The sequence below is a fragment of the Salvia miltiorrhiza genome, chromosome 2, assembly GCF_028751815.1.
Source record: "Salvia miltiorrhiza cultivar Shanhuang (shh) chromosome 2, IMPLAD_Smil_shh, whole genome shotgun sequence".
In the NCBI taxonomy this organism is placed as follows: Eukaryota; Viridiplantae; Streptophyta; class Magnoliopsida; order Lamiales; family Lamiaceae; genus Salvia; species Salvia miltiorrhiza.
The window spans coordinates 26,263,583-26,286,603 of record NC_080388.1 but is presented as its reverse complement, the minus strand read 5'-3'; positions in this window follow the sequence as shown (position 1 = coordinate 26,286,603).

Below are 23,021 nucleotides of genomic sequence, written 5' to 3'. Positions count from 1 at the left end.
CACGTAAACTTTATCGGTGAACACTCCATTGAGAAATGCACACTTCACATCCATTTGGTGTTCCTTGAAACCGTTGTGAGCTGCGAAGGCTAAGAAGAGTTTGACTGTTTCCAATCTGGCAACTGGAGCAAACGTTTTATCGTAGTCGATTCCTTCTTCTTGACTATAACCTTTTGCTACAAGCCTTGCTTTGTTTCTCACGATGTTTCCTTCTTCGTCTTTCTTATTTTTGAAAATCCATTTCAAACCAATCACCTTTGCATCGTCTGGTCGATCCACAAGCTCCCAAACTGAATTTCGGTTGAATTCATTGAGTTCTTCTTGCATTGCGATGACCCATTGAGTGGATTTCAGAGCTTCTTTGACATCTTTGGGCTCTGTGGATGATAAGAAACAGCTAAAATTCTTATCTTCGTTGATGCAGTTCTGATTGATATCAAAGACGAGGTTGCACATTGATCTTCGAGTCTTGACACCGTCTACTGGTTCTCCAATGATGTTCTCATTTGAATGGAGTTCAAACCATCTTCGATACTTCTTGATCTCTTTAGGTGATGGTGGGGCTTCTTCAGTCAGAATGGTTCTGAAGTGTTGAGCACCTTCTGGAGCAGGGGAGAGTTGAGCTGGAGCAGCTTAGGCGCGTTCAACTCGATCTTCAACTGGAGTTCCCCCTTGACTGATGCCATCTGCATTGGCTCCAGTCTGAACTTCAGACCTTTGGCTGATCTTTTGATACTGAAGTTTCTCAGTATCTTCGTTTTTTCCTGGTCCCCACACCAAGATAGTAGAAGGCTCGGTGTTGTGGATTTCAGCTTTGGAAACTTCAGTGTTCTCAACACATCTTTCAGTTTCCTGTTTCTTGAAATCATCTGTAAACTCATCAAAGACAACATGTGGTGTTTCTTCAACATAAAGAGTTTGAGAATTAAACACTCGATAAGCTTTACTGGATCGATCTGTTCTAGAGTATCCAAGGAAGATTCATGGATCAGCCTTGCTATCAAATGTGTTTAACCTCTTCTTTTCATTATTGTGGATAAAACACCTAGAACCGAAAGCATGAAAATAATCAATTGAAGGCTTCCTGTTCTTCCATAGTTCGTATGGAGTCTTTCCATGTCTTTGAGTGAGGAAGGAGCGATTCTGCGTGTAGCATGCATTGTTGACTGCTTCAGCCCAAAACTTCAAGGGGAGTTTCGATTCGGCTAGCATCGTCCTTGCTGCTTCCTTCAAATACCTGTTTCTTCTTTCAGCAACTCTGTTCTGTTGAGGTGTTCTTGCTGCAGAAGTTTGATGAGTGATTCCTTGTTCATCACAATACTCACGAATGACAGTATTGAGGAACTCAGTCCCACGATCTGATCTGATGCTGATGATGTTGACTTCTTTTTCCACGCTCAGTCTTCTCAGCAGCTTTGGCAATTCTTCCAGTGTCTCTTTCTTGGTGAAGAGAAATTAACCCAAGTATATCGTGAATAATCATCCACAACAACTAAGGTGTACTTCCTACCGTTGTAGCTTCTTGGAGAGATTGGGCCAAACAGATCCATGTGAAGTAGTTGAAGAATTCTTCCAGAGAAGTGTCCTGACTTTGACTTGAATGTCATTCGCGTCTGCTTTCCTCTTTGACATGCTTTACATTCTTGCTTCTTCTGGAACACAATAGAAGGAAGACCTTCTACCAGTTGATGTTTACCAAGCTTGTTGATCGTCTTGAAATTGAGATGGTTGAGTCTCCTGTGCCACAGCCAGTTGAGCTCCGAGCTGCTTTTACTGATGAGACACGTTTCTGGTGGGCTGTCTTCCCATGAGACGACGTAGAGACTTCCTTGTCTGAATCCTTTCAGAACCACCTTCTTTTGATTGTTTCTAATAGTGAATTCATCCTTTTTGATCTTCACTGTGAAACCACTGTCACAAAATTGACTCACAGACAACAGATTATGTTTAAGACCAGAAATAAAGCTAACATTACTGATACTGGCGTTACCCATGTTGAGCACACCATAACCTTTTGTTTCTCCGATTGAGTTGTCTCCGAATGCAACTCTGGATCCAGCTTTCTCAACATATTGAGATAGATATTCTTTGTAGCCCGTCATGTGCTTTGAGCAGCCGCTATCCAGATACCATGTCCCGATTGAAGCTTTAACTTTTTCCTTCTTTTTATGTTTCCTGATTTTGACCTGCAAGGAAGAGTTACTTCAGGTAGCCAATCAAGATTTGGGTCCTTCAATGTTAGCTCGAGTTCCCTTTGGAACCCATATCTGCTTCACAACTGGTCTGGCTGATCTCTTACGCTTTGCTGATCGTCTTACTGAAGTAGTTGGTACTTCAGTTGGCACATGAGCATTCTTCTGTTGAGCTTTCCTTTTGAAGGCCTCACTCTTGAAGGAGTTTCGTTTGATGAGTGGTTGAGGTCTTCTTTGCTCGGCGAAGTATCTTCCTTGAGACACTCGAGTCATTCCAGACTGATGGAGACTTGACTGATGTCGTGGGACATGAGTCATATGATGTCCAGTCGCTTGTCGTCGTGGATGTCGCTTGGCTCGTCTGGACTCATCATTGTTTTGTCTCCATGGATGTTGTTATTTCTGAAACTGAACTGATTTCAGTTTCTGACTGATGTGACTGTTCTCCCCCTGGACTGATGAGGAATATTCTTCTTGATTTCTGATGTTCCTTTCCCGATCTTTGACTGATATCTGCTTTCCAGTCTTCTCAGTAGGGTGATCTGGTTGGGGGCCTCCTTTGCTCATCTGTAGCTCCGTGGAGGTGGAACATTTGTTCTTGCTATCAGTTTGCGTTTGCGAACTTCATCCATATCATGATCTCTTGAATTGTAACACTCCGTATTTTGAGAAGCTAATTGTGCCCTAGCTCGAATTTAAATTGAGTTTTAAATAGTAGCTAGAGGAATTATGCACGTGGGCGAATAAATGAGACAAGAATTATTTTTGAGAGTTTAATAGGAGGCGATATTATTTTCTCGGGCCTTATAAATCCTATTATTGAGAGACATATCTTCGCCCTATATTTTTATTGAAATGTCTATGTGATATAGATATTTTACTTAGTAGAATATTCACATATGATTTATTGATGCATTGTAATTATGATATTAGTAATATCATAATTGAGATAAATTTTTTCTCACACGTGAATAGATATATTTTCTTGGGATATATTCCTACACACTAAATAAGAGATATAATTATTCAAAGTATATATATATATCTCTCTTTCTCTCTCACTCTCTCTCACTCACGATCTCTTTCACTCTCTCTCTCTCGGTCTTACTCTCTCCCTCACGCACTCCCTCCCCTCTCCCACATTCCTCTCTTTCTTCACCTTAAATGAGTCACACATGCAAGCATAGTAAACACCCTAAAAGGCTAACTTACCTAACCAACATAATCCCCATTTTTAAGCTCTCACAAGCACATGCACACACCTTCCTCTCATCTCTCTCTCTCTCGTCCCTCACTCTTCTCTCTTCACTCTTCTCTCTTCTCACTCTCTATTCCCCTCACCTCATGACATCCTCACCCATCACCTCTTTATTTACTACAAGATTGTGCATTAATGGCCAAGATCACACCATCACTTTTCATCAAATGCACACCCTTCTCTCCCTTCCCTCTTGCTCGATCTCTCTCTTCTCACTCTCTATTCCCCTCACTTCATGACATCCTCACATATTAACTCCTCATTTACTACAAGATATGCATTAATGGAAAGAAATCACACCATCACTTCTCATCAAAGCAAGCTCTCTCTCCCCTTTCTCCTTCATATTTTCGGTAGCCCCCTCCTCACTCCACCACACTTCTTTTCTTGTTTCACCAAATATAGTAAGAGTTTAAGGATCCAAAAGTGTTCTACCTTCACACCCAAGCCACCAAGAGTGCTCCAACCTTCAAGCACAAGCTTCAAGAAGCCTACGCACCACCCTCTACTCCACCTTCCTTGATTTGTTGGTAGTAACCTCCAAATCCTTCTCTTATATTATGTATATATTTTCATGATGAATAAGCATGTATATTGAAGTATATTGAAGCATGATAGTTCCTTCTCTACTTATGTGATTTTTGAAAATTTGGTGAAGGAAAGAGCTATGAACTCCTTCAACTTTCAACTACTTTTCATATGCTTATACACCTCTACATGTTAGATGCATGAGAAGGGAAGATATAATTCTTGAAAACCCTTGAAGGGGTTATATGTTATGATAATTGAAGCATGATGAGTTACTAGTGAGAAAATGCATGAGCATGATGGTGAAATTATAGATCTAAGATGATATGTATAAATGTTGTTGTTTCAACCATTTTGAGAAATTTTCTTACGTTCAGGACTGATGAGTCGACGAGGTTTCCCTCGTCCAAAACTCTTAACAATTTTACAGTGTGTCTATGTATGTGTCTTGAGAATACTGGTAAAATTTCAAGTCATTTGGACTTCGTTTACTACCTTTTTAAAATATAAAACTTTTACTGCACATTTCCGCCGGAAATCTAGAAGGGCAGTCCCTTGAGTCACACTTTTCAGTGACTTCCAAAACCATTCAGCCTCCCAAATTTTTATGAAAGAAATATACATGTATTATACCGATGCAAGTCAAAGTTCAGACAATTTGGACAACTTTTTCTAATTTTTAAAAATCCTAAATTCCAGTCGTGCAAAACTGCCGAATCTGGTAGACTGTGGGAAAACACCCATATCTCTTAAACTACTTGGATTTTTTCACTCTACTTTTTTTTAAACGAAACTATACTCAAAGAGGTTTTCATCGGTATAAGTCTTGAATCCAGGAGATTTCTGAGTTAAAACAGTTTATTCGTTAAAGTTGAGGCAGAACAGAATGGTAAACTGTAGGTGTCCGAAAATCCTACTTTGATTTTGTTTTAAGGCTTTTTTTAAAAGTTTTGGTGGAAGAATACACCATGTTATGGCATGAAAATGCTACTACAAAATTTTATATATTTTCCAAAGCTTACATGAATATTTGCGAATTTATTTGCAATGAAAAAGATTTCAAGTTCATAGAGTGACTTTTAAGTCACTTGAGTATTGAGATAATTCATATATATATTATAGATTAGTTGAGTAATTTGAAGCATGAATGACTATGTGTTTTATTTGAATGCTATTTACCTAGGATTGAGAGACTTTTAATTGGATAAGATATCCAATTAAATTAGGAGGTCCAATTGGGTAAATAGTAGAGAAGTTATAAGATGAGATTAAGCATTGATGCAAGTATAAGTATTAGATATTAGTTAGATGAATTGCTAACTAGAGTTTATTTTGTCACATGGAAATCTAAACCACGTGCGCCACCAAAGGTTCGAGTGACGGCCGGCGTTAGTACGACTCTGAGCGTTACGTCATCGAGACCCTTGAGACAGGTGGGCTTTATTCTAACTCTATTATGGCTAGCTACCATGATAATGAGTTCAAATGCAAAATCTTATGAAAATGAAGCATGTTGAAGTATTATTGATGAATCTTATGAAAATGAAGCATGTTGAAGCATTATTGATGAGTATTATGAAAATTGTCAACTTGCCATATTTATTTTTGATGAGAATGAGATGTGGTATGTTGCCTCTATGAAAGACATGATTATGATCATGATGCAAGATATCGGCCTTTAACTGATTTATATGACAGTAAAGGTTTTGTGCGCAGAGGTGATCGTGAGCCGTCTCTAGTCGGCCGGTCACGGTGATATGAAGGAGGCCTCCTTCTCTTCACCTTATATATATGTTATGTGAGTTCTCATAGTTGGCACATACCGTGAATATATATTGTCTGCAGACTAATGATATTATTATGATGATGCAAATGAGTTTATGACAGAAAAACATGAACAGGTATTTTTAAATCTCACTAAATCCTGTTGATGCATTGAAAAGGGAAAGATTGACATATAGCTCTAAGAGCAACATTTCAATTATTTCCGGCATGAGTTCACTGAGTGTTTTTTGGTACTCAGCCCTGCATGTATTTCTAAATGTGCAGGTCTGGCTTGGCGCGAAGATGGGTGAAGGCTGTTGGAATTGTCAGTTGGCTGTGTCTTCCTATGTCTCATATTTATCTTTATAAGCTTTGACTCTATAAGAATTTGAACTCCCTGCTATATGTCTTCACACATATAGTAACGCATCTCGCTGCACAACTCTGATGAAACTCTTTATTTAACTTGCTTATGCCTGTAATATCCCATAAGGGAAATACTTCTCAAACCCTTGCTAAGTTTCAACTGCTTAATTATGTTTACCCAAGCTAGTAATTATTTTTGGTCTTAAAATCTTTCTTGGAAATGAGTATATATTGCAAATGCTTCCGCTAATACAAGATGCAAATTCCATTTCTTTCACGATTATTTTTATTAGTCGTACGATACTTGGTATACGCTATCACTGGCTATATCGGGCTGCGACATGAATCTTCTGATGTGGTGATTTCAGAAGTATCGTCATTTGAATTGATCATGACATTCTTTCCTTTATCAGCTGCAACCTTTCCTCCAATGCTTTCAACAAGACCTTTCGATGGAAAGTTGCTCATCATGGGAGACTTCATCATGCAATCTTTGACTGTTTCTTCCAGTTTGTGATTGAGCCTCTTGATTTCATGAGATGATCTATCACATTCTGAGTTGGAGATTCTGAGCTTTTCTTCCAGTCGACTGTTCTCCATGATTAGCTGATCAAGACAAGTTTCATCCAGAAAGTAGATGATTGTCTGATTCTTAGCTCGTTCATCATTGATCTCCTTTTCCATTTTCTGATTCTGCTTGAGGAGATCTTCGAACATTTTCCTCAACTGACAGTGATCAGTCAAGAGCTGATCGAGCTCGTCAATTTCATCGGATGAGCTTTCTCCAGATTCTGAGTGGTCTCCTGAAAACATCAGGAAGTTATCAGTATATGGAGTCTTTGAATGAGAGATTACCTCTGAGCCATTTATTCCATTGTCGTAGCTGTTGTCGGCCACGTTTTCAGTTTCATTGGCCATCAGGGCTTGGCTCTCATCATCTGAGCTGGTAGGGTTGAAGTCGGATGATTCTGATGTGTCTTCGAAAGAATCAGCATCGTCAGCAACCATCGCTTTCTTCTTTGTAAAGCTGCGATCCTTCTTGGCTTTCAGCTCTTTGCGCTCAGATTGAGTCAATTCAGGGCATTCATTTCGAAAGTGCCCTTTCTTTCTGCATCCAAAGCATTCCATGTCTTTGATGTCGTAAGCGGCTGACTTTCTTTCTCCGCTTCGATCATTGGAATGTCGGAGTTGCTTTCTCTTTCCTTTCATTTGTTGTGCTGCTTGTGGAACCTTCTGTACTTGCAGAATTTGGACTCCATCATGCTGAATCTTTCAGTCAACAAATCATATTGACTGAAGAAGTCCTTAGGGTTAAGTTCCGCTGGTTCCTTGATTTGCTTCTTGCCTTCTCTCGCTGAAGCTTTCAGTGCTGCTCCTCTTGAGGTTGATGGACCATCTTCGTCTGATCCTCAAGCCTTCTTGATTCCAAGATTTCTCTGTAGGTCGAACTCATTTTCCATGAGATCAGAGAAAAGCTTGTTTGTCGGGAGCTGACTGAATCCAGGCTTATGCTGATGAACGACTGAGTAGATCTGCCATTCTCCTCGTGGCAGTGCTCGAAGAATCTTTAAGTTGATTTCTCGTTGAGTGTACTTGTCTTTAGAGATGGATTGAACTTCATTCAGGATCTGATTGAATCTGAGTTCCATCTCTTCGACAGATTCATTCTTGAGCATGAGGAAGGCGTCGAACTTCTGGCAAGCTATGGAAAGCTTATTCTCCTTGATTTCCTCGGAACCTACGCACATTCTTTCAAGAATGTCCCACATCTCCTTTGCAGTTCCGCACTTGATGATCTTCATGACATGCTTGTCAGGAACGGTGCCGGAGATGATGCTTTTGGCGAGGTTGTCTAGCTCATCTTACTTCCTTTCTTCTGTGGAGAAGTCTGCCTTTTGCTTGGGCTGGACCTCATCATAAGGATCCTAATGTGGATCAACAGGAACCCTTTTTACGGTTTCGGTGATGGTGATTGGTCCGTTGGTGATGACTTCCCACATTCGGCAATGTTGGGCGGTGAGGAAGCTTTCAAGCTGAAACTTCCATATGTCGTATTTTTCAATACTAAACATAGGTAGAGAAGATAATCTACTGTGGTTAGTCTCCATCAAAAAGAGAGAACATATAACAACCGATAGAGCAATTAGCAAGCACAATTTGGAAGAGAAAACTTTTTCGAGACCTTTGAGAAAAAAGAGTGTTCTTGCGAACAACCAGCTCTGATACCAATTGTTAGGTCCGGAGGGTCTTGAATAGGTGTATGGGGGGGGGGGGAATACACCTATGGGCTATTTTTCTTTCCTCAAACTGAGGGATCTCAAGATAGAGATCAAAACGAAACTTTACACGCAAACTGTGACACCTGTTAACTGAAAGGAGTTTTGACCAAACAGGGTTGACGACTGATACTGAAAACTCTTCAGTAAGGAGTTATCAGTTAGGTTACTGGAACTTAACTGATGCACGTAAGGGCTTCAGTCGAGTTTGCTAAAACAGAGATGATAACACCTTTCCTGACTATCAGAAGATAGATCAGTCAGACTGATATCATACACAGCGGAAATAAACTTAGTTTCGTAATAGTCTCGGTTGAGCACGTTGTTAGTCTTAGGTTTCTCTTTGCAGTTATTCAGTACTCAGTTTATCAATTGAAACAACACAAGTAAGAACGTAAAACTGAAAGCTGTAAATAACTCAGAGACTTTTACGTGGTTCGGAAAACCCTTTCCTACATTCACGGTTGGTTGATCAGACCAACAATCCACTCCGCAAGTGCTTAACAGGTGCACTGTCGGAAACCACTGAAGAAACCACTTCTTCAGTACCCACACTTCACTCGTGTTGAATTTCTCGCGCTTAGCACAACCCGCGCTAAGACTTCTCAGAGTCAGAGTACCTTCCTGAACTCCGAATCACTCAAACTCTCCACTCTTTCATCTTGAAAGGAGGTTTGAACGGTTGCCAACTATACTTCTAAGAACAAGTTCTTTGGAGCAAGTTTGACCTTGGCTTCTGGGTAAACAGAGGGTTTGCCTAAGGTCTAAGAGAATGTATGTAATCAGCAGTGACTGATTTTGGCTTTGGAATTCTCTTCTTCGATTCAAGCTTTGGGGAGGTTATGCTTTAGGCTGAGTAGTGATTTTGGCAGAGCTTCAGCTTATGTCGTTGAATCGGTGAAGATTGAAGTTGATCCTCGAGCGCTATTTATTGGAGAGGTCTTGAATAGATCCGTTGGCGGAGAACGTCTTCAAGATTTCTTTCGTTGGAGAGCATTTCGAATTTGGGCTGAGGTTTCAATCTTCGAGGTTCCTTGTTTGGTGGAAACGGCTCTCTTGAAGGTCAGGAGATGTGACGTCTCTGATAAAGTAGCCACCAAATAGGAATAACCTCTGCAGAGATAAGGAGATCCTGAGATCTCTGCATTTAATGCAGCTGTACTTTTGTGAGTACGTGGCTTCCTTTGAACGTTGGAAGTTCAGTCCGAGGAAGAAAGTTTAACTGATACTTGACTTTAGTATCAGTCCGCTGAGTCCACGCGACACGCATTAAGTAATCAGTTTCCGAACTGATTCTTCAACTGATACTTCAGTTGGTATCTTCAATCTTCAGTCTTTAGTCCTTCGTCCTTCAGTCTTCAGTCTTCAGTCTTCAGAACCGCAAGCTAAACTAGAAACGAACTCTAACACTTGAGTTCAAAACTGTTCTAGTCTATTACAATTAAGACCTATGGATTTTGGTATCATCAAAACAAGGTTTAGGATATTCCACAAGGTTCCCAACACTAAGCAACAAGCAAAATAAAGTACAACTGAAAGCAAAGCTAAGGCCTTTGAAGGTAAATACCAAAAGCTGTCTTCTTGACGCTGTCGAAGTCGTCTGGATACCTTCTTCAATAAAGTTCTTCTGTATTTGACGTTATTTCATTATGAGAGTGGGAGGAGAAGCTGCAGCAGCAGGAGGAGGAGCTGGAGCATCAGCTGGGTCAGAGAGCTTCAGTTGCTTCTTGACCCGAGACTCCTTTTCTCTATCTTGAGTTCTAGGTCTCTTCCTGTGCTCTTTTGACTGGGACAGAGCAACTGATTTGCCTTTGTCAGATTTTCCCTTGGTTGCTCCGATTGATCCGACTGAAGGCATCATCACTGGGGAATATGCCTAGCTTGTCTTGCAGATCCTGAAGATCATTGAACATCTTCTGGATCACGGTAGGGTTGCTCCAGTCGCGAACTTCACGAAGTTTGGACTCTAGTTTATCCATTCATACAGTGACGTGCTCGAGAGCTTCCGCGATCATTATCTTCATATCAACATCTGTCAAAATTTCAGTGCAAAGTTTGTCGATTTTGATGGTGGCCTCCATTCGAGCATGATCAAAGAAGGCATCAGAGAGTTTCGTGACACGGTTATGCAGAGTGGCGAGTTAAATTGAGTGATCAATAGATCTACTCTGCTATCTACTCTCTCTATGCTCTGCTCTGCTCTCTACTCTCTATATGCTCTGCTCTGCTCTCTACTCTCTATATGCTCTGCTCTGCTCTCTACTCTCTCTATGCTCTGCTCTCTACTCTCTATATGCTCTGCTCTGCTCTCTACTCTCTATATGCTCTGCTCTGCTCTCTACTCTCTCTATGCTCTGCTCTCTACTCTCTCTGCCCTGCGCTCTCTCTGCTATGCTCTCTCACTCTCTTCTCTGTACACTCCGGCACCTCCCTCTCTCCGTCCTTGGCCTAGCAGCAGCGAGCGGAGCCGTCGTGCCATGGCCTCCCTCATCCCGACTCAGCCCAACAATAAGCGGTGACCACCGTCGATGACTCACACTACCCACTCCCTCTCGACACCTCAGTCTCGAAGCAGAACTAAACCAACTCAAGACTCTACCTTTCTTCTTTTTCTTTTAAAACAGACATTCTTGTATATAAGTATATATACATAAACAGAGTGTATGCATATGTGTTTTTAAAATGTCATTTTGTTCAATCGTGATATATGAACTCTGTAATTCCATGGAAAGAGATGTTTATTGTCTAGTAGAGAATTTGAGGTTTGGTGATCCAAAATCAAGGTGCTTCAATTGTGAGTAAGAATAAAAAGGGCAATGGACTTCATAGATGAAACCTTGGCTTGATGAACTTGGCAGATGTTAGGAAACTGGTTTGGTGCTATGTGAATCGAGAATCGAGCTGTACAAGATTCCAGATTTTGTTTATCTTTAATATATATGAAATGAACTCAGAATGAAATGGAGAAATCTCAAAGTTGAGAAGAATTTACCTATGGTTGCTGCGTTTCACTTCGGGGATGAAGAAGTTTAGAACAAGAAATTACCAAAATAAATTTGGCTGAATTGTTAAAGAAGGGGAAATGATTGGCTTCTTAAAGAAGGAATACAAATAGTAACTGAGATGTGGATGCACCCTCTCCACACTTCCTTAATCATCATAATAAAATGCTAATTGTAATTAGCAAAATATCTAGGGAATTAGTCACTTGTTTGGGTTCAATGAATTTGGGCTCAATGGGCTCAATTTGTGGGCTGAATAAAAAATGTTAATGGGCTCCCATCTTCACTACTCAAAAGCAATTATAAATTTTAGGCTCAACTCTAAAATTGAAGTCCAGCACACTTTATAATTAAAATCCAACATAGACTTTAATTTAAAACTTATATAAGTCAATAATAGCTATATGAAAATAAATTCACATATTCATTAACTCATGTTAAACTAATATGAAATGCACAAAATTTAAATAACTTGAATTTTCACAGAAGCTTTTGTAAATCATTTTTGTTGAAATTAAATAAATCATTTTTTTTATCCGGCGTGAATCATCTTAATCTAAGCTTAAAATAAATTCTAAACTTAATAGAAATGGGCGGGGTATTACATAAACAACCGAAGATCCAATCTTCAATACCAACACACTGGGTTGGATTTCTCACTCTTAGCTTCACTAAGACAAAACTATGCCTTTTCGCAAAGACTAAGATCTCTTGGAGTCAGAACACTGGTCTGAACTCCTCACAACTCAAACTTTCAATTCGGTCGGTTGAAAAGAGGTTCGAAAACTTGCCAACTAGATTACAAAGAACAGGTTCTCTGTAATCAGTTATACCTAGGCTTTGGATATACAATATTTGGCTAAGTTCTAAGAGAATGTATGTAATCAGCAGCGACTGATTTTTGGCTTTGTGATTCTCTTCTTCGATTCAAACTTTGGAATGGCTTTGAATTGCTGAGTGATGAATTCGGCAGTGTTTCAGCTTATGTAGTTGAATCGGTTAAGATTGAAGTGATCCTTGAGCTCTATTTATAGGAGAGGTCTTGAATAGATCCGTTGGCTAAAATGGTATTCAAGAATTCATCATTTGGAGATAGATTTGAACTTTGTTGAGGTTTCAATCTTCGAGGTTCATTTGTTTGGTGGGAACGGCTACTTTGAGAGTAGGAGATACGATGTCTCTGAAAAGGTAATCACCAAAAAGGAAGGCTCTGCAGAGAAAGGACGATCCTTGAAATCTCTGCATTTAATGCGGCTGTACTTTTGGAGTGCGTGCCTTCCTTTAAGCTATGGAGCTTCAGTTCGAGGAAGAATGTTTAACTGATACTTGACTTTAGTATCAGTCCACTGAATCCACGTGGCTCGCATTAAGTAATCAGTCGTAACTGATTCTTGAACTGTTCAGTCAAATATCATTATTTGACTTTGCCTTAATCGTTACATCAGTCGGCAACTTCAGTCTTCAGTCCTCCAGCTTCAGTCTTCAGTCTTCTGAAGAGCAACTAAACTAGAAAAGAACTCTAACACTTAAGTTCGAACAATTCTAGTCTATTACAAGTGAAACCTATTGATTTTGGTATCATCAAAACTAGGATTAGGATATTTCATTAAGTTCCTAACAATTCAACACTTGAGGTTGAAGAGCCTGCTATTACTAATACTAGCAGTGCTGCTGAAAAGTCCGCCCATAATGCTTGGGTAAAGTTGAACAAACTGAACCTTATGATTATGCGAATGAGTGCAGCAGACAACATCAAGTCTACTATTCCTAATGCATGGTTCGAAAAGAAAGGTATACTTTTTGTAGGTCTCGAATTTAATTTAATTGAAGTTCCTAATAATACTTGGTGGATTGATTTTGGAGGTACCACTCATGTTTCCAAAACAATGCAGTGATTCATTACGACCCGAATCACAAAGGCAAATGAAAATTTTGTTTATATGGGGAATCGAGTCAAAGCTCCTGTTGAAGCTATTGGAACCTATCGTTTGATTTTAGATACCAGAAATCACTTAGATTTATTTGATACTCTTTATGTTCCTTCCATTTCTCGTAATTTACTTTCAGTATCGAAACTTGATGAAATTGGATTTTCCTCTATCCTTGAGAATGGATGTTATTATTTATCAAAACAAAATCTTCTTATTGGTTTTGGTATTTTAATTGATCGGTTATATAGATTAAAACTGGATGATATTTTTGCTGAGACTCTCTTAGCCATGCATCATAATGTTGGAACTAAACATGGTTCAACTAATAAAAATTCTGCAGACTTGTGGTATAAACGTTTGGGGCATATCTCCATAGAACGATTGCAAAGATTGGTAAAGAATGAAATCCTTCCCACTTTGAATTTTACTGATCTTGGCATTTGTGTAAATTGCATTAAAGGAAAGCAAACAAAACACACAAAGAAAGGAGCCACAAGAAGCATACAGCTTCTTAAAATTATCCATACCGACATATGTAGGCCTTTTGATGTTGATTCATTCGGAAAGGAAAATACTTCATCACTTTTATTGATGACTTCTCACGTTATGGTTACGTCTATTTGCTGCATGAAAAATCTGAAGCAGTAGATGCCTTGGAAATCTACTTGAGTGAAATAGAAAGGCAATTGGACAGAAAAATGAAAGTTGTTAGGTCTGAATGAGGTGGTGAGTATTATGGAAGATATGATGAAAATGGGCAACACTGTTGGATTTGTATACTGAAAGCAAGAACATTTTATGCTTGTATACAATGATTCCTGTGTTCACTATTTATCTCCTATCTGTTTGTGTTCATGATTGCATATGTATGTTCTCTATCTCTATATAAGAAGATTATATGGTGTGTTGTAGATCACAGAAGACCATATAATTGGATTAACCTTAAGAGATATAATATAATCACAGCCGAGATGACTTTAGGACGAGTCATTGTTTTAGGCTGCGGTATAGATGGAAGTAGTTTGTCTTGACTACTTATCTATACTGGTACGTCACAGTGAGATGTATTCTTCTATCTGACTTAAGTGAAGAATCAAGATCTCGGAGACTTAATAAAATCTTAATACTAATAAGATTTCGAATATATATGTTAATTCGTGTATCACTTTGATTTACTATGAGTGAGAGTTATATAGTAACTTGAGTACTCTGTATCTTGGGTGATAGCGGTTAATATATGATATTTGATTATCTGTATTAGTACTCGTATCCGATATAGGATAATGACATCCCCTTAAGGAGCTCAATAATGTTTATTGCGCTAAACCCTGCAGGTTGATTAAATTCAGGCGCAATAATAAGGTTTGAGTGGTACTGCTTAAGGATTACAAAGAGATTAATTAATTAAAGCTGTCAGAGCTCTAATTAATTAATGGATGTCAGATATTTTAAATACGGGGATTTAATAAGTCTAAATACAAGCCCCGACTCATCACCGGCAATAAAGGGGTAAGTCAATATTGGTTCTCTAGTGGAATGAACTAATATTTATAAATTAATTATGGTCTGGGCTGACCATAGATAATTAATTTATTTGAGGCCCATCTTTATTCCTTGTATTTGGTCCCTGGACTGGCCCAAAGTCTCTTAGCCCTAGAAGAGCTGGAATTCGCCCAACACCCTAAAACCTGCGCCCCCTCTTCTGTGTTTTATTATAAAATACAGCTGTTAGCTCTCAGGAAACACACACTGATAATATTAGGGTTTTTGAGAAAGCTGTGAGGCGCAAGAAACGTGTGGGAGTTTTTTGGCTTGGGACTTTCATAGTTCGTTGTCCATCCAACGGTGAAAGCTGAGCGGGATACAGTTCAGAAGATCAGAACTGGAGTCATTCGATTCGATCATCGACAGCCTCTGCATACACTTTTCAAGTAAGTATTCCTAACACCTATGTGCAGCTGTTAAATTCATAGGAGCATGTTAGGGATTAATCGTTGTATGATGAATTAATAATAATCCAAGAAATGATCATCGGGCATTAAAGTATTAATTCAATTTAATATTCCTTCAAACACCCAGGTCTATATGCTAAAATCCTCAAGAAATGTGGTATTTGTGTGCAATACACAATGCCAGGTACACCGCAACAAAATGGTGTATCAGAAAGACGAAATAGAACACTAATGAATATGGTTAGGAGTATGCTAAGTAATTGTTCTGCACCGATTTATTTGTGGATGTATGCCTTTGAAAACTGCCGCGTACTTATGAAATAGGGTTCCTAGTGAAGCAGTTCCTAAGGCTCCTTTTGAACTGTGGACATGTAGGAAACCTAGTTTAATGCACCTGCATGTTTGGGGTTGCCCGACATAAGTAAGGATTTATAATCCGCAAGAAAATAAACTGGATGCAAGAACAATAAGTGGTTACTTTATTGGTTATCCAAAAAAATCAAAGGGGTTTAAATTTTACTGTCCTAATCATAGTATGCGGATTGTTGAGACTGGAAATGTAAGGTTCAGTGAGAATGACGAGATCAGTGGGAGTTCAATTCCACGACAAGTGGATATTAAAGAAGTTAGGATACGAATTCCACGACGGTGTTCCTCCAACTATTGTGCAAAATGATAATGAGGAACACAATTATGAACCCATGATTCAACATGAACCTGTTGTAGAAGAACCACAAGAAATAGTGTTAAGAAGGTCTGAAAGAGTAAGACGACTAACTATTTCAAATGACTATATGGTTTATCTACATGAAGCAAAAACTAAAGTAAGTGTTAATATAGATAATCCAGTCTCATTTACACAAGCCATGAGTTGTAATAATTCTGATGAATGGTCAGATGCCTTGAACGATGACATGAAATCTATGGAAAAGAATGATGTCAAAGATCTTGTAGTGATGCCAGAAGGGTGGAAGAGCATCGGTTGTAAGTGGGTCTTTAAGACCAAACTTGGTGCTCATGGTAACATTGAATGCTACAGAGCTAGACTTGTTGCCAAAGGTTTTACTCAGAAAAGTGGTGTAGATTATAATGAGACATTTTCACCAGTCTCACGAAAGGATTCGTTCAGGATTATTATGGCTTTATTAGCTCACTATGACTTTGAGCCACATCAAATGGATGTGAAAACTGCCTTTCTTAATGGAGATTTAGAAGAGGATGTTTACATGGATAAGCCAGAAGGTTTTATGGTTAAGGGAAAGGAACACATGAAGTGGAAACTAAAGAAATCATTATATGGTCTTAAATAAGCTTCCCGACAATGGTATATGAAGTTTACTGATACCATTATATCCTTTGGATTTAAAGAGAACATCATTGATCGATGTATATATGTGAAGGTCAGTGGGAGTAAGATCATATCCTTGATTTTGTATGTTGATGATATCTTGCTTGCAACTAATGATCTTGGTTTTCTTCATGAGATTAAGGAGTTTCTCTCCAATAAGTTCGAAATGAAAGATATGGGTGATGCAAGCTATGTGATAGGATTAGAAATATTCCGAAATAGATCACAAGGAGTGTTAGGCTTGTCTGAGAAAGCATATATCAATAGAGTATTGGAGAGATTCAAAATGGAAAAATGCTCAGCATCTCCCGTTCAAAATGGAAAAATGCTGAGCATCGCTATGTGATAGGATTAGAAATATTCCGAAATAGATCACAAGGAGTGTTAGACTTGTCTCAGAAAACATATATCAATAGAGTATTGGAGAGATTTAAAATGGAAAAATGCTCAGCATCGCCCGTTCCAATTCAGAAAGGAGACAAATTTAGTCTCACTCAATGTCCTAAAAATGATTTGGAATGGAAACAGATGTAAGCAATTTCTTATGCATCTGTTGTTGGGAGTATTGTGTATGCTCAGACTTGTACTCGATCAGATATTAGCTTTGCAGCTGGAATGTTTGGAAGTTACCAAAGTAATCCAGGAATGGATCACTGAAAAGCTGCAAAGAAAGTACTGAGGTATTTGTAAGGGACGAAAAATCATATGCTCACTTATCGAAAATCTGATCACCACGATGTGATTGGATACTCATATTCTGATTCTGCTGGATGTGTTGATACAAGAAAATCAACATTGGGTATTTATTTCTATTAGCTGGAAGAGCAATCTCATGGAAAAGTGCAAAGCAATCTGCAACTATCACATCCACTATGGAAGGTGATTTGTGTCCTGCTTTGAGGCCACAATTCATGGAAGTTGGTTGCGGAACTTTATTTTAGGACTTGGAGTAGTTAACAGTATTGCCAAGCCGCTGAAAATTTATTGTGATAATACCGCTGTTGTATTCTTCTCTTAGAACGATAGATATTCCAAAGGTGCAAAACACATGGAACTAAAGTATCTTTCTATTAAAGAAGATGTCAAGAATAAAAAGATGTTGATTGAACATATTAGCACTAAACTCATGATAGCAGATCCTTTGACGAAAGGATTACCTCCAACGACATTTACTGAACATGTCGAAAGGATGGGTCTATTTGAGGAGTTGTAATGTTCTTACGATAAGTTTTCGACTTTTGAGATTTTTATAATTTTATTCTTGACCATTATTGATATCTTGTTTGTCAGTTTAGTATACATTATGAATGATATAAAGTAACAGGATTTATTTTTGCAAAGAGGCACTTACGTGGACCATTAAAGATCCTTATTATGAGTCATGTTAAATAGAAAACTAATATTGTAGTACATGGAAGGAACTACATCAAGTGAATGAGGTAGAACCGCTATGACTCTTATTAGCATGTATTTAATATTGATTTTATGAATGACCAACGAATGTATCTATGCACACACACTATGATTTTATTTGAACCATTATGTTTATTTCTGTCACTTTGGCCAAGTGGGAGAATGTAAGAATTAATATGTGGCCTCGTGCCATATATAAATTATAAGAATAAGATAATATATTAATATATATATTAATTAACATGTTGAAATAAATATTACTTGTTGGATAAGTTTGGTCAATTAGGGTTTATAATAAACACCATGTTGATAGAACGTATATAAATATATCCACATCAGAAACTGATCCTCTCACCATCGATAAAAGAAAACATAGAATTATATTCTCTATCGCCTCACGTATGGTTTTATGCTAAAGAAACAGTCAGGGGAGAGAACCCAATTTCTTCATCATCAATTGCTATGGCTTATCAATGTTAGTATTCCTATTCACGTGAATGTGAAAATCATGAAATTCAAGATCCGTGCCTAAATTAGTTTACACTGAGAGCTATTCAGACGTTGCCCCCAACATAGTTTCACAGAAGAGCAACAAATCATTCAATTCTACAATGGTTTGACTGGTTTTCACAAAGAGCACGGTGAATGCTATAGCCGGAGGATGTGTGCTATACCGAGATACAAATGAGGCCTATAGAGTGATCGAGGAGATATCGTCAAACAGATATCAATGGACAAATGCTCGGAGCTTAATGAGGAGAGTTGCATCAACGAATGAGGAGAGCTATGATAATATTTTGGAGAAGTATACAATTCTTCAAAGGCAATATGAGGCCAAGAGAAAGGTACAAATAGTAGCACCCATCATAATCCAGCCATATCAGCCCGAGCCACCAAGACACGAGAGGTCAATTTTGTGCATCAGAGCCAATATCAGTTCAATCGGCCAGGATATCTGGGGCAGCAAGGAGGACATTGGCCTTACCAGCCTAACAATAGAAATCATCCAAATTAATCCTATGCCAACACCAATTATGCATTGCAGCTACCACATGGTTTATCTGGGTCTAGTTGTGCGTAGGGCTGTAAATAAATCAATCCGCTTGCAAACTATTTGGAGCTCGGCTCGAAAACAGTTGATCCAAATTCATTTAGAGAAGTTCGACAAATAAACAAACCAAACTTAAGCTTCATATTATTCGACTCGTTAGCTCGTGAACATATTCGTTAAGTGATTTTAACGTGAAAAATATAAATTATTAGTATATACAACTTATATTTATCTACTAAAATTATTAATAATTGTATTAGATCTCTAATTAACTATGATTGTAAATATATTTATTATTCTCAATTAAATACTTTATTTTTAAAAGAAAATAATCAATATTTTGAATGTAAATATAAATTTAGAAAGTTCTTATAGGCTCGATTAGGCTCATGAGCCTCAGAGTATTCGATAAATAAAGTTCGAGTGTAACACCCCGTACTTTTCCTTATGTTGTGAGATAGTGTCTTAACACTATTGAGAGTACTGAGATGTCGAGATGCGAGACTACTTTTTTTTTTTTAGCAAATAAGACAGATTGTCTTTCAAATAGAGTTACGAGTGGACAAACCAATGATGGAGTTAGAGTGACGAGATTTGAGAAATGAGTTGAGTCAGAGATGCTGATTGAATTGAGTTGAAATTTTATTTTATTTTCGACTACCGGGAATAGAATTACCGGATACTGAGTTATCAGAGATTGACTGTCCTATTAAGAAAATAGGAATAATGGGTTGGAAATAGAGTCGAGAAAGAAAGAGTGAGAACCTTGATGAAAAGAGTCGGTCAGAGAGATGTCTAGTTTGTCTGTGTTTGCCGACTGCTTTGATGTGATATTATGTGAATTTACGTGACTGAGTGATTATGTGATTTTCGTTACGAGTGCTTTTATGAGCAAGTTATTATGATTTTTATTTGAGGACTTTAGCACTTGGAATTTTAATTAAGTTTCCAAAGCAAGTGCGGTTTATTTTTACCGAGAAATCAAAGAATGCCGGTTTATGGAAATTTTTCCAAGCATAATTTTTTTTAAAATTACTTTTCCTACGAGGAGGAATATTATAATTGAGTGAGTGCACTAATATTAGTGCTATAATTATTTTATTTTGGTCACATGAATAATTATGCTATGGCATTTTATTAATGAGTAACATTTATATGATTATTAGTGTAATTATTTAATTACTACTCTCTCTCACATGATTATTTTATTCCTTTGAGCATGTGCCTAAATACCCAATTGCCAAGTGGATTAATTGAGAGTGTAGAGATTAGAGAGAGAATAAAGCATTAATTGCAAATATTCTAAGTATCAAAACAAATCCCCTAAGATTTCCAAATCCTCTCATATCTTGCTAAAATTTTCTCTTTCTCCTTCACTCATCATTTTCGACCACGACCTCTCTCCCTCATCTCTCACTTTTCCTCCATTGACATCCATTGTTGAAGACCTTCGAAGCTTCATAAAATCATACCAAAAACACAAATCACCTTCTAAATCTTACTTAAACACCTTCTATCTCCTTGAATCCAAGGAAATCCTTGGAGTTTGATTTCAAAGTTAGAAAGAGAAAGTTTGATTTTGGGTGTAAGTTTGGGTAAGTGATCTTTAAATTCATAGATCTAACTTGTATGATGTTATATGTGAGTATATTTGGAAGATTGAAGCAAGAAATCACCCCCCCCCCCCCCCCTTTCAAATTTTTTCTTTTTCTTTCCCTTGATTTGGGGTGGAAAATGAGATCTATAATATGTTTGGTGATGATTGATGTGTGCTTTGAAAAGCTATGCCTTGAGATGTGAAAATTGATTGAGTTTAGTTTACCCAAAATTGGGAATTTGTGAGTTGATGTTTTAAATGATAAATTGATGATGAGAATGAGTCTATGAGATGTCTATGATGATGATTGATGGAGTAGATTGAGGATATGATGTTAATTGATGACTTTGATGTGAGTTAGTTTGATGAAATTAGGGATATGTGTATCTATGCCCTAAATTGTAAATTGATGGTTTATATGTGAGATTAAATGGTTATAATTGATAGATCCATGATTGGATTAACGTTTCATGTGTGTTTGTAGAATTAATTTCAAAGAGTTTAGTTTAATAAAAATTAGGACTTTCTTGCCTATGTGGTTAATAAGTGAGTTGGCTTAGGATATATGTAATTGAGCATGATATTAGTGTCTAATTATGTTTGGTTAGGTCAATTGTTGGCTAAATAAAATTTTGACTTAGTTTAGTTTATATGAGTTTTTGAGTTTTCATATTTTGAGAAGTTGATGATTGGTATAATGAGGTCTAATTGCTTTATGATCATTATGTGAGCGTTTGTCATGCTTTTATTAAGAGTCTACGTTGATACGTGAGTTTTTATTCGAGTTTAGTTTGCATGATATAAGAGAATCTATGTGTGTATAATGAGTTATATGATGTATGAGGTCATATATGAGTATTTGAGAAATTTTGAGCATGAAAATAAGATGAGTATTGAAACGGTACGTTCGTTGAAACGTTTTCTTTGAGATTTGAGTTTAAGATGTAAGAGGAGAGTCAATTTGAGTTATGATGAGTATTATGATGGGCTTGAATGTTTTTGAGTGTTATAAGTGTTTAAGATAAGCTTAGATGAGTTTTCTTTGAAGGAATGTTGAGTTAAGCATGTTTGCTTGTGTGATTGAGTTCGGAGTCGTTTTTGAGACGCACTGACCTACTGTTTTCGAGGGGTTATTGTTATCCAAACGCCATGAACATTTTATGGTAAGTATAAAGTTCAAGCCATTTGGACTTCGTTTACTATTTTTATAAAATGTAAAACCAAAACTGCTACATTCTGCCGAAATGTTCGGTGAGTAGCCAATAGAGTCATCTTTTTCAGTATCTTTCCCTAACTTTTTGGAACCCAAATTTTTATTGTTAAGACATAAGTGTCTCATCTACGTACCCACCAAATTTCAAACCTTTTCAGCAACGTTTACTAATTTTCAAAAATCAAAGTTTTCGATTGCTCAAAACTGCTGAATATGGTAGATTGTAGTAAAACAGTCATATCTCCTAAATTACTTGGATTTTTTAATCCTACTTTTTTTAAATAAAACTAGACTCAAAGAGGTTTCAATTGGTATAGGTCACGACGCCAGTGGAGTTCTGTACCGAGTCTGGTGAGGTTTTGAAATCGAGTCAGTGCAGAGTGAAGTTTGTTTTTGACTTGTCTATGTGTGAATTTTATATGCTTATGTGTTTATGCTTGCTTATGTGCTTGATTGCTATGAGTTTGATCCGAGTTGAGTGTTAAGTCGAGAGAAGGACGTGTAAATCCTTAGAAGTTAAGTATACCTAGGGATTGAGTTTTCTTGGGTAAATAGACGTTGAGTGAGAAATTATAGTTTGAGACGAGATTGGTTTTAGTAAATGAGTTTCTGACTAAGGTTTGTTTTATCACATGAACCTTCGATGACGATGATGATATATGAAGGCCCGAGCGAGACGAAGAAGTAAGTCGCCTGATTTCTTTCCAGGTTGAGCGAAGGACTTCAGGTGGGCAATATTTTGAGTATATGTATATCATTCGAGCTTTCTAAAATGATTTGATGATGTTATGAGTTTAACAAATGTTTTGAGATAAACGATATTTGAGAATTGTTTGACTTGCCAATTTTTTTGATGTTGAGCTTGTATGTTACCCTCTACTGATGAGATGAGACGAATTCGGATCCTGCCACAAGCAGGGTTGTGTACACAGAGGTGACCGTGAGCCGCCTTCGGGTCGGCCGGTCACGGTGCTTGAGAAGGAGGCCTACTTCTCAGTACCTTGATTATGATGATAAGTTGTAGATGCGGTACATACATGTCGATTACTTGTCTGCAGACACATATTTATGATGTTTATTATTAAAACTGCATGCACAGGTTCATTTACGCTAACTTTATTCCTGTGTAT